This window comes from Botryllus schlosseri, chromosome 7, assembly GCF_051294905.1.
Source record: "Botryllus schlosseri isolate E-star chromosome 7, Bs_hap1, whole genome shotgun sequence".
In the NCBI taxonomy this organism is placed as follows: domain Eukaryota; kingdom Metazoa; phylum Chordata; class Ascidiacea; order Stolidobranchia; family Styelidae; genus Botryllus; species Botryllus schlosseri.
In genome coordinates, this window is record NC_137242.1 from 17945688 (window position 1) to 17959856 (window position 14169).

Below are 14169 nucleotides of genomic sequence, written 5' to 3' on the forward strand. Positions count from 1 at the left end.
ATTCAGCGAAAATTAGGTGTTTAGCGAATGGTTGCAGATTAGCGTAAGTCTTCCTAGGCTTAAATTAGGTTAAGAACTACTGATGTAAACCAACTAACTTACATTGCGATATTGCTTTTTCTTCAAATAAATATTCATTGCTTTTTCTTTAAATAAATATTCAAGAGAACTTTACCCCAACAGTACGGAGTTGATCCCGACCATCTTCCATTCTCCAGGCAGACGATGCTAGGTTTTCCAATTCCTTTGAATCCGTCATCACAGGTGAAGTTCGCAACGGTACCTACCTTATAGGGCGAACGTGTGGAAGTATTGATATCCGCGTACTGTATTGGCTCGATATCCGGGCAGGTAACTGAAAATTCAGATAGAATTATGCGATCTATCATCACTAAACATTTTGTGTGGGAGATATACTATATAATGGCAATTTAGTACGGATGGTGAAATAAGCCGAAAGGTACGTGTTCAAGTGAAGTCGGGTACCCAAAGTTAGCACCAGAGCCCCATGGAGGTGCTAACGATAACCTGAGCGATTGGGTGTCGACTAGTGAAAACGGGAGCGTTACACACTACATGATATCCAGAGGTGGTCAAAGTAGTCATCGTCGCTACTCAAGTAGAAGTAGAGGTAATGCCGAAATTTCTACTTCAATAGAAGTAGGAGTGGTGATCCACAAGTAAGTAAGTAAGTAGGTATTCTACGCCTATTTTTGCCTACAAAACTGAAAACTGTCAAGTAGAAGTAGAAGTAGTCTAAAATCATAACTACTTAAAAAGTAGTGTGAGTAGGCAAAATCTACTTCAAGTACTTCAAAAAGTAGAAGTACTTCGTTACTGACCACCTCTGATGATATCTGGTTATTGAGATGGGTTTATGTAGATTCAACTGTAGTGCATTTCGCGGTTAACTGTACAATGTCTCATGGCGTATCGAATATCATCTGCGCATATATATTTTTCTCTGCGGAATTGTTTCCATGATAGATATCTCTGTTGAAAAACGGCCCAGCATTTCAAAATTAGATTGCAGAAACGTGATGAAGAGACCAAATGATTTTCAAAACGTCACTCAAATGACCTGTGCAAATCTAAATTTCCAACTTTAGAAGCAACCTAATAAATAATTTTAAAAATTGTAGAGGTATGTGTAAATGTACAAATCACTTGACGAAGCATTACATCACGTAAAAAATTTTGAAATAGAGAGAGAAAGGCATCCTACTAACGATAAGTACTATTTGCATTATCAATTCTGCGTGACGAAAGCGTATCTCATTTTTCGATAATGTAGATCTTGTTAACAACAATAAAAAACTACTGAAAAAAAAACGAAACAATTTGTTTTTACACCAATCCCCTCAACTGTTAATTCTGTATGTATATCATTACCCGATTGATTCATTGCATGGTGCGTTCTTCGTCAAATTAGGATATGAGATAAATCAGAGTTCACAGAAATAGCGGTATTCTTAAAAATATTGCTGGAGAACTTCCCTAAATAAATCAGATACGAATGTTAATACTAGCCAAGCGGACGGCAAACCGGTAGCGCTCCACCCGACGAATTTCCTCTGCAGCAGGTTCGAGTCCGATAAAGGACGAATAGGCCTAGTGAATCCCTACCCTCTAATCTTCATTATACCCTCGCAAGCGGTGTTTTACAATAGTCGATGACGGAATTGAGACGTTCCATAACTCGGCAGCTTAGAAATTAATAAATACGATTTATCGGACTACTTTGATGTGACCACATATCTGGAATAGAGGTGGTCAAAGTAGTCAAGAAAGCTACTCAAGTAGAAGTAGAAGTAGCGACGAAGAATTCTACTCAAGTACAAGTAGAAGTACTTCTTTCATAAGCAACCTGAAACTACTTGAAGTAGAAGTAGAATTTTCTGACTTTAGAAGTACTCAAGTAAGTAAGTAGTTGTGAAAACGATCCTGATTGAATGGATTATAAAAAGGTGCAAATTGAGCTATGTGATAGGTGACGAGCTTGATTCATATTGATGCATAGCAGCAGGTATCCAATTTTCGATAGCATAAGCATTCGCCCACCTCGTGGGATGAAAAGGATAGTATTGATAAGGAAATGCGATGCTAATCCTCTGTTTTATCGAACAGCACGCTTTGGAAAATAGCATGGTGTGGCACCATCCCCATATTATAAGGCCCGTAGTTTAGTCGAAGAGCAATACGGAGAAGTTATAGAAGAAATAAAAAATATGGTGGACCGTAAAAATGCCATATTGCGTAGCTTTATTTCCAGAAATACAAGGCATTACTGCACTTGCTTTTATACTTCAACATGTGTTATCCAGACAAAAGAACTGATATTAATTATGACTCAAAGTATATGATACTGGGAATAGAAAGTGAAATATTAATACTACTTCCAAAAGCAGATTATGTATTTCATGTTTTTAGTCTAGAAAGTTTCAAAGGTGGTATGCTAAAACAGCTCTAAAACTAAAAAAGTCGATAGTCCACTCTTCCAGATTCGGACACGCCATGGACACTGGACATGCTAAATTACGATGTGACAAGAAAATGCTACATTGCGAAACATCAGTTTCAAACGTTATGATGAGCCGTATATACTGGGATGAATTATTTCATATGGGCGAAGGGCGACAATGTGGCGTGGACGGAACCACGCCAACCCTCCACCTAAATTATATTCACCGCTACTTTCGTGAAATCATACTGGTCACTCCGTATCCAATGCGCGCGAAGCGCGACGTAAATTCTGGGATCTACTAAACTTTTATGAAAATTAAATGTTAATACTCCGTGAAAACAGCTCCGAAATTCATCAGGCTATCTTCCTGATTGAAAGGTTGAACTACTTCTACTTGATAGACTGAAAATAGCGAGAAGTAAGTAAGTAGATCACAAAATATTAAGAAGTAGAAGTAGAAGTCGTGAAAATCAGATCTACTTGAGTAAGTACCAGAAGTAGAGGAAAACTACTTGAGTACTTCAAAAAAGTAGAAGTACTTCGTTACTGACCACCTCTGATCTGGAACCACCATGATCAGTATAAAGCAACTCATCCACTACTCATTGTTCTGTGAATCCTAATATATCGTTACGAATTAGTAAGTGAATTGTAACAAATCAAATCATACCGATTACTCTGGGGACGCCAACTAAAATTAAAACAACTGTAGACCACCACACGTAACACTTGCGCAGTGCAGAATAGTTATGTGTGTACGGAATCACGTTCAACTGCTGGTAACCGTAAACTTGAATGACATTATTCCATCAGGGTGTCAAAGAGAGAACACGCTAAATATTCTATACAAATTAATGAGTGATTTTTTACAAACTGTTGGTAATCATGGGAGTGACCATAAGCATTGATGATAATAATAACTACATTATGTTGAAGTTGCCCCGTGCATCATGACTGTGTGGTCTAGAAGGTCGTAGACTTAACTGCTAATTTTCGGCGTTGGCATCTCGGAAAGTTGCACCGTCATGTAGCAATGGGGTGTTATCCCATCGCGAATATAGTGTGACAAATATGGTTGAATATATGATTCACCGATCCATCAAAATATATTGTTATGTTCGTGCATTTACGTTCAGTGTTGTTCAACTCCTAATTTCTATAGGACTAGTAATTACCGCCAATCATTATTTCCTCGTGTGTCGTGCTTGTATTTATACCCTGTGTTTTGTTGTCTCGTCCTCTTTCGTTTACCTGCACTCTGGATCGTGTCGCCTGTTTTCAAGTTATTCTGCTGATAATATACTGATTGATTATTGCAACCTCGTCGTATTGAGTTATTGTTCAAATAAGATCAAGAACATAACAATTGGTGTCAGAAGTGGAATTCATAGTTATTTCTGCGACGAAGATAAAGCATGGATTCAGGTATACTGAAGCTGCTGGAGAAGCAGCAGGCAATGATGGCGAGCCTACATGAAACGATGGCAAATCAAAAAGCACAGCGTAAAGAAGAGCTGGAGCAGCGAAATGCTCGGCACAGAAGATTTGGACCAACAACGCGCACAGCACAAAGAAGATATGGCACAGCAAAAGCTGCAGCATGAGGAAGCCATATCGCAATTAGTGCAGAGGTTGAATCCAAGTGCGTCAATATCTAAAGCTACCGCTCCCAAGTTTAATTCGTGTGTAAAATCAAACGAGAAATGGGACCAGTATCTGCAACGATTCAACCATCACCTAGCAATTTACGGCATATCCAACATGGAGAAGAAAAGAGCGTGTCTACTCTCATGGGTTGGACCTGAAACGTACTCGCTCCGACGTAATTTGTTTGGTGCTGCTGATGTCAGTGCGCAAACCTTCGACGCGTTGACTGAGAAGTTGTCTACACACATCAAGGACTCAATTCATGTGCAAGCAGCCAGATACGAATTCTACAATTGCAAAATGCAGCCGGGACAGTCGCACGCCGATTGGATCGCTACTCTTCGCGGAATCTCCAAGGATTGCAACCAGCACCGTAACTGCCGCACCCCAAACCCCCCAATTGGGGGGGGCCGAGCTCGAAGGGGGCCCAAAATTTTTTCGTGAATTAGCATAAATCATAGAGTATATTTTGAAAATTTATGCAATTTTTTCAAAATTTCATGTAGCCGTTTCTCTATATTGTAGGGTATTGGGCCATTACCGCGCCACGACCAACCATGACATACAATCAAGTTTTAGGCCATAAAACATGCGACTCCAAGAAGTGTGCCAGAACGATCGGCAGCGAGAAAAACTTGGCCGAAAAGGTCTATGCCCTTATGCAGACCGAAGACTTCGTTATATAGGCTATACAAAATGCATATAGGTTTAATTGTCCATAGGCGCCTAAATGACTGGCACCGAATGTTCCTGTCTTTGCAATCTGAACCTCACAAGACAAATACCATCCCGCTGGGAAAAATTTTATTCCAGTGAAGAAATACCAATTTGAAATCGTGTGCGTCTCTTAGTTTAAAAGCCTACGTTTGGGCGATTCTATATTTTTTGATATAGCAGACTGGAAGTCACGAAATAACATCATGTAACGAAGTCATATCAACGGGTCCGTCCGCCCGAAGATGTTTAATCATTATTTACGGGCCCTCCCGTTTTCAAGACACTTCACTCAGCTCTACCGGTAAATCTAATTACGTGAATAGAGAGGACAACAAATTGATAGCATAATATATATGCAATCGCCGATCTGATTGACCGATTTTATCATAAATTATCGAAAATTTTCGCGCTTTCGTGACAAACGCGAATAACGTGATGGGGGGGGGGGTCGTTTTATCACCCTATGAGAGCCCAAGACCCACGTTTTTGGGGGCCTGACGAGGTGCTGTTTCGTTCCTGCCAACGGGTATACGCCCGAAGATGTTTAATTATTATTGAGTGGTTCTACCTTTTCAAACACACGTCAATCAGCTCTACCGGCAAATCTGGTTACGTGAGCAGAGAGAAGATAAAAATTGATACCAATATATGCAATTCCCGATCATACTGACCGATGAAATCATGAATTCTAGAAATTTTCCGCGCTTAGCGCGCTCAGGCGGCAAAAGCTGGTTCACTAAACATACTCCCAATGAATATGATCAATAGTGGTAAACAGTGTATCGCCGGAGGGGGGGTCTGGGGGGCGAAGCCCCCCAGAAGTTAGGTCTATAACCCTATGGGGGGCCCAAGACCAAAGTTTTGGGGGGGGCCTGACGAAGTGCTGTTACGGCCCTGATTGCAACTTCACATGCTCAAGAGAAGGCTGTGATCAGAGCTACGTTGATGAGCTGGTGCGCGATCTCATTATTAAAGAAACGCCGCACGCGGATGTGAGACGGTTGTGTAAGACAAACCAATCCATCCCTCGACGACGTTCTCAAAGTAGCCGCAACATACGTGAGAACGCTGGAAACTGATAACGTTATCCAGGGCGAGAGTAACGGTAAATATACTTCGTCCGTCAATAAAATGACGGGAAGTTATCAGAAGGCGAAAAAACCTTCCAAATCCAATCAAGGCAACTTCCCGGAAAGACTGAAATCCTGCAGCCGCTGTTTCATCGATCACCAGAGAAAAGACTGTCAATGTCGACATGCAGTATGTCAGAAATGTGATCGTAAAGGTCATATCAAACCTGTGTGCATGTCTACCAAACCTTGTATCACGAAACAGGTCACATCTGTTAATTTCTGCTCAGTGCCGCTCCTCTCTTTCGACATCGATCAACTATATCGACGCGTAGGAAACCAGCTCTGGATCAACTCCAGCATCAACGGCATCCCGTTGCCGACACAGTGGGACACTGGTGCACCCTCCGACATGGTGGGATTGACTGGGTACAAAACTTTGGGCTCTCCGAAACTCTCAGCATACCATTGCTCTTTCGTAGCGTACGGCGACAGGCCACTGAAAGTGAAAGGCATTTGCACTGTAACCGTGCAGGTGAGTTCCTAAGTTCGAGTTGGCTTAAAATTGGTAGTTCTCGACGAACACCGTGGGTAAAACATTTTTGGTCTCGATTGGAGCGATGCTTTCTCCATGACCGCTAAGGGAACTCCTGCATTGGATGCAATTTCCTCGCAGATGGTCAAATCGCTATCATGTAATAGCCTACTATTGACATTTGTGATTCGAACGACAAATTGGTATCTTTTCAGTCCAAATTTCCCTCCGTTTTCTCTAATGTTTCAAGACGATGCACCAAGACAAAGGTGACAATTCACTTGAAACCTGATGCCAAGCCCGTATTTAACAAGCCATGTCCTTTGCCGTTTGCAAGGCAAATCGCTGTTCAAACCGAATTGGATAGATTGGTCAATCAAGGTATTCTCGAACCAATCAATTACAGTGATTGGGCAGCACCAATTGTTGCCGTCACTAAATCTAATGGATCAGTACGCATTTGTGGTGACTTCAAAGAATTGAATCAACAAATTCAGATAGATCAACATCCCCTGCCCTCCTTGTATGAAATTCTTCACAAGTTACAGGGTGGTTGTATTTTCACGAAAATTGATCTTGCCGATGCTTATTTTCAGCTAGAATTCGATGATGATGCGAAGAATTTGTGCGTCATTGTGCATCACGTCATCACACACCGGAGCCGTTGCAAGAAGCCGGATCTACTGAGCTGTGCATTTTCACCGGAGCTGGAGCCGGAGCTGGAGCTCTACATAAAATTCAGCCGGAGCCGGAACCGGAGCTGGAGCCCGTAATTTGAGTAGTACTTCCGGCTCCGACGTATTTCATAAGATGTTATTATATATGCAACAACAATATCTGCTGATATTTCATAATTTACCAGCTGGCCTGAATTTTAATGCTGTACACAGCAATGGCATGGAGTAAAGTGCGTTCTAGTGCAATTATGATTGACGACAATTGACAAGTATTCAAAATGACGTCACAAGCCGGCACGGCGGCACCTTTGTCTTCGTTGCTACATCCGATGTTACTGACGGCTGACAGACTCTAGATTACTACAGATATCTAACCTATGGCTAGACTAGTAAAATCTATATAGACCAGGAATGGCCAACCTTTTCGGCTGAAGGGCCACATGCAATTGACGAAGGAGTGCGCGGCCCACTAGCCGCGCCAAGCGGTTAACACCAGAAAAAGTTTATAAATGAACCAGGTCAATAATATTATTATTTGAGTATATTGTGGGTGTACGGTATACCGCCCGCTGGGCTCAGTTTGCAAGGACACAACCATTCGGCGTCTGGACACATCGATATCGAAGGTTTCCAGTATTATGCGACAATCATTTTGTGCCTATATTTCATCGTCGACGATCTTTCTTCGAGCGCAAACGCGAAAAGATTTTCTCCCGTAATTGCGAATACAGTTAGACTCAATCGGGTAAATTAGGCGTTTGTTTCATTTTCAGGAGGGGGTAGGCAGGAGGTCGTGCGACAATTAAATGCGCGAAGCGTGAAGAAAAATTTCACTACTATATTTTAGTTCATTGTAAGGTAAGACGATTTGCTAATAATGTGACTGGGCCCGGATCTGCCAATCCGTCGGAACTGATAATTTAGTCACCAACATCCCAAGTGTCGCAGCCAGGCTCGCATTTTTTGGTTGGCCTTGCAAGTTCACCATCTGAGCAATTCATTTTCGATAATATAACAGGATTTCGATAATATGATAGGGAATTACGTTGCGGGCCACACAAAACCTTCTTGCGGGCCACATTCGACCTGTGCGCCGCGGGTTGGCCACCCCTGATATAGACAGACCCATTCGATAATTTTCAGAGCCGGAGCTGAAGCCAGGGCAGTGGTAATAATGCGGCTCCGGAGCAAATGTATGATAGAAGAAAGCTCCGGAGCCGGAGCTGGAGCAGTTGAAATTTACGGCCCTGGTCAGCAGAGTGTCATATGCCTGGTATTTGGCCAAGATACGTTATCAGCGGCATTCAGCCCGAGCATTGCGGTCAATATGTGGACGTGTTGATCAATGTTCCCTCTAATTTTTCACGAGTCTGCGCAAACTCACCATCTCACTGCCCGGCTCCTTCAATAGCAGTGCGTAATATAGTGTCTTCATACTTGGTAGTAATGCGTTTCAGGCAAATTTCAAGTAGGTATACCTAAGGCATATCGTTCGTTTACGTACGAACAATTTTATTGGCGCCAATAATACATGAGGGGGGATGAAAGCCGTCAGTTAGTGCTTCGAAAGGGTCACAGATTGTCAAAAGTTGGGATAGGAATACATATCTATGTGGAGTGACCTGCCGCCGCTTTGTAATGTTAGGGTATCGAATTTTTATCTAATTCTATTCCGTAGTACTAATCTAATACAGACGTTCATTGCATCGTCGCCGTCGTGGTGGTGTGGTATGTGACGCAACAGTCTCGAGAGTAGGGGAAAATCAGATACCGATGGGAACTAAATTTTTGGCGAATGTTCAGTTTACGGAATTACATAGATCAGTTCAGTGCTTTTCCACCTGCAGGATAGTGCGCGCCTGTGCGGATGAAAAAAATTGCAGTGCGGATTGCAAACGTGGTATGTACGAGCAGAGATGGAAATCGGGACATCAATATGTCTAGGGCACAATCGAACAGTTTTGCCACTCGGATATAATCACTGGGTTAGATTGAGACTGTGTTGCCACTCATTCATCATATCTGGGCAACATTCGGACTTTTTGTCATTTCATTATACTCTACGAACATTCCACATTCAAGTTGAAATACAAGCAATTACCATTAAATAAATACTAGTCCATCCTCAAGATTACCCGACCACGATCTGACCTATAGACCTCGCCCTATACATGGCATGCCACTCCATTTCTGTCGTTTGCTTTTTTTTCTATACTAACTTCTTCCACAGTGTGCCTGCCTCCTCTTTACATCGCATCGGCCAAGGTGGGTGTCTGATTCTATAGACTACTCCAAGTCACTTCGACACATTCCTATCCTTTCATTGCGTCGCATCATTGCGGATCCGGCCCACGACGGGATTTTGAGCGGCCCGTACCGGAGAGTTTCTACACTGAGAGTGAAATTCTAATCGGCAAGAATTGACAAATTTTGTGCGTCCTATAGAATGATTCCAAGTTTGCCAACCAGAGAAAGATGGTCATGAGACTGCTCGGTTCGGGTATGCACTTGCGAGCAAACATTTTCGACTATGAACATTTGCAAGACAAGGCTGCGTTCCAATATAACTGATGTTCACGTGCAGTCTTTAGTAGGGGTTTCTACATACGACATGCAGCCAGAGTTCAAAGGACTTATTGACAACTTTTCGACCACAGATGTCTGATTGACTTCAACAGCTATTGCAATATCATTGAATTCTGTTTTGATCACTATGCTATATACTTGAAATTTTCGGGGGATAAATACGCGATTAATGTATCGATTGTGTAATCCGGCTAGCCATGTACTTCATGTCCCCGTATCCGGCCCGCCGACCGACGATGTTGCCCACCCCTGGTCTATAGACCCGACCGGACAATGTATTTGGTTTCTGATTATTGCTACATTAATATCGAGCAGATTGTAAAACGGGTTTCTATACTTTCTACAGATATTACTCCATAAACAAGGTACACACTATACACTTTATGATAAAATAAGTAGGGCCTATATGAAATTAAGATAGATCCCGTACGCCTGCTGAATATCTTACATCAATTCCATTGATTGGTTGAATAAGCATCGTTCACTGACTACCTACTCCTGGTTTATTTCGTTCTTGATCAAGGTCACAGCAGAGAGTCACTAAATATTCATAAATGCAACGTTTAATATTTCGAGCAAACTTTTGTAACAAAGCAAGTAAAATTTTTGAGATTGGCAAGGTGCATGCTCGTGTGGGGTTGATTTTTTTTTACGCTGCCAACGCCTTGCATAGAATTTTCTTAAGTTGAAATGAAAGAATCCCAAGCAAAGATTTTATAATGACGTGAAAACTTGTAATATGCGTATATGAAAAAGATTCACAGTACATAACCTGCAAAGGTTCGTTTGTGAACTTAAACTTTTGAATTTCCGAGGTTCACACACAGAATGCGAACGTGAACCTCATGTTTACACCAGCCCTACCAAATAACTTTCGCGGACTCTGATTTCATAGATCATTGACGAAAGTGGCAATTTGTGAATTGCATACCTTATTAAAGTAGATAAGCTCATGGGCTCAGTTTAAATGTTAGTCCGGGAACTAGTTACGGGAACCACTGTATAGTACCTCTACATGGACTATGACTTTCCTACCATTCGAATCGATAGCTGTATGCAACGAATTGCGGTAATAAATGCTATTCTCATTTCTTAGAGTTGACGGTATATGGACTTCACGCACGAATTATTTAAGCTACATCGTCCGTATAAATACACTTCAGGAAACCTACTGTTGTATCGTTAGAGGGAGGACCAGCGGAGGGAAGCGGAGGTCCTGGTGGTGGTTTCTGGCACTTCCGCCCAAACATCCCAGCTTTCAGCTTCTCATCCGTTATGTCATCGGTACATTTCTTAAAAATAATATTGTGCTGCTCAATGTGTGATCATAAGGATGATTAATTCTGGAAAATTAAAAATAAAATATTGAAATGGAAGGTATGAAACCTCCTCTACACTTGTTCTTGAGAGCAGATGATCCGGTATACTGTTTCCAAATACTAGGCGCGCTAGTCAGCATAGGTGGTAGAGATGTACGGATCATGGTTTTTTGGGATCCTGATCCAATCCTGTTTCATGATATCATAATCCTGATCCAATCCTGATCCTGTTGCAATCGCATATTTCAGTATCCGAGTCCAAAAATAATCCTGTTTTCAAAAATTGCTTCATTATCCATGTTACTATGAGCAGCGGGAAATATTATACTACCATATGTGATTTCTGGAAAAATAAACATCAACAGAAGCTGAAGGCATGATGAACTTACAAAATAAGAGTAGTTTACATACTGCAAACAGACAGATGATAACTGAAATTGTCTTCAAGAATTGCAACACGGTCATCGTTAAGATATACAGACTGACAAAAAAAGAAATGATGACAAAATCAGCCTGACCTCACTTGAAAACATCGTCACCAGAACTTTTCACTACAACTAAAGCATCTAAGCTGTCAGCTGAGAGTAAGGATCTTTTTTTGTAAATAGTATTCCCACACAAACTGACCGCCTTTTCACTGGATGCATTTGATGCAGCAATACTGATTTTGATTACCTCAACAGCAAGTCTACTGAGATTTGGATACCTGGCAATTGCACTGGGATTCGTTCAATTCTTCAGTAAGCCGATGCCATCTCCATTCTCTGAGTCACTCAAAGGACTCTTAATCTAATATAGTCTTCGAGCTCATCAGTTGAACTTTGAGATGATAATGACAGCACAAAACATACCCTGCATATTTCCCATCTTGTTTGTCTACCAAATGTCGGAGCTGTCACCAAACTTAAATCACCGTCTTTTTGACGGTATTTTCGTCAGCCGTGACAACGTCATTCCGAACTATCAATTCTAAAATCATCTTTCTGAATCACAAATGAAACCCAAAGCCAAATGATATCAACCAACATCAAGATCTCAAGAACTCAAGACGTTTCTGCCGCTGAAATTTCCTAAGCGGAAAATATATATTATCAGACTTTTACATGTAAAAAATATTGTTTATGAACTCCGAGAAGATAAGTTTTACCTTTTCTGAATCTAAACATGTTGGGCATGATTCTGATCAGGTTTTCGTCAAAATAAAAATCCTGTCCTGATCCGGATCCGGCAAAACAGTAAAATTTGGAATCCGGATCCAATCCTGTTGCCAAAAAATCACCCGGATTCCTGACCTGTTAGAATCCAAAATCCTGATCCTGTACATCTCTAATAGGTGGCGATCCAGCGAGACGCTATATCACGGCAGCATGAGAAGAAAAATTACAGCACGAAACGCATTTACATCAACCATGTGAGCTCGAACAATCGATACCCTGTCGCCATCACACTCAGAAAACATTACAGTAGTTGTGTGTCTTTGGCGATATTACAGCAAATTAGAATTGCATTGTTCGTTGCGATCCTCAATTGTTAATTCTCAAAAAAGCTTTCTCAATGCATAAATGAATGACAGTGGTGGATAAAGCAATAATCTTTGAAACCATTTCCAGGAATTAAAAGACGTGGTATAGTTTTTCTTTGGTGTTTATGCGTCATATATACCGGCTCATGATATAGCCTACATACAAGCGATCTGTGGATATACATACCGTGTGCATATGCCGCTGGAAAAGTAAGAATACATCCTTGTAGTGCAGGGACGGGCAACATATGGCCCGCGGGCGGGATCTGGTCCGCAACATGATTTTGAGCGGCCCACAGACAGTTTCCCGTCGTACGTGATAATGTGGCTTGCGGCCACAGTCAGCTGACAGCCGCAATTCCCCATTGATTGGTTACTACATCAAATTTTAGTGACTGTAGGTTATTCTTTAACGTGCCTGTGTGCGTAGCGTGCGAGAGTAGAACTTGCGTGCAAGTTCGTCACCACGAGAAGACTTACCGGTATTTAAGCATGTGCTCAACGGTAATGAATTTATAAACCCCTCCAAACCCCGCAACATGCGGCTGCGAAAAGATTCGAGGGCCCAGCAAATATGGTCTGGCATGAGAATGTGGCCTGCCGTCACAGCCTGGCGCAATTCTCCACTACTTGCTTACTACGTCAAATTGTATTCACAGTATTGGTTATTCTTTCCTTTATCGGACACAAATAACAGTGAATAATAGTCAGTCTTTGTCAGTCTGTTTTCTTTGTGTCTGACATACAGCAAGAGTTCAAAAAAAACGCAGACGACTCATTGACTTCAACAGCTATTACAGTATGACGGTAATAAATTCATTGAATACTGTTTTGATCTCAATACTTCAAACCTAAAGTTTACATTAAATAAGATAACTACTGGTATATGTGAATAAAGCCGAGTCTAATGTATGGATTCAGGAATTCGCCCAATCACGTAGGGTGCTTCATGCTTCCATATCTGGCACACCGACCAAAGAAGTTGCCCGCCTCTGTCGTAGTGCTTTCTACGTTTTGCACCACCCGATCCATACCATCCCGGTGATGGATGCTGCGAGGAAGCAATGGATACCAGTTGTACTAATCAAATCTTTGGTCTGACCTGACCGAGGATTGAACCCACAACTTACCGGTCAAGAAACATGACGCTATCTATCAGTTCAAGTTATTTTGCGTTCTGAAATTTAGCGAATCAAACTGAAATTGACGTAACGTTAGGTAAACGGAAATTGGTGGTGGGAAAAGTACCGAGGTCTAAATTTGAATATGCAGATTCTAACGATTTAACATGACCTTAATAGAAGTAATTCCAGTCAATCACATACTCAGCAGGTTTATTTCGATTAACTCACTCCGCCGGGCCCTCCCCTTTCCACTCAACGACGATAAAATAGTTCCGAGGAACGCGGATGACATTCGATCAGTTGTCGTACAAGCTGAAATTTTTTATGCAGGGAAAAATATTAGCAATGGAATGAGGGTAATGTACAATGTAATAGATTAATAATAAAAGTCCCAAGGAAATCAATTAGCAAATATCTTCCCTATTCACTACACAGATATATAAGCATAGAGATCTGATAGTCTATAAAGCAGAGGTCTCAAACTCAAATGTGCTCGCGGGCCATTTTC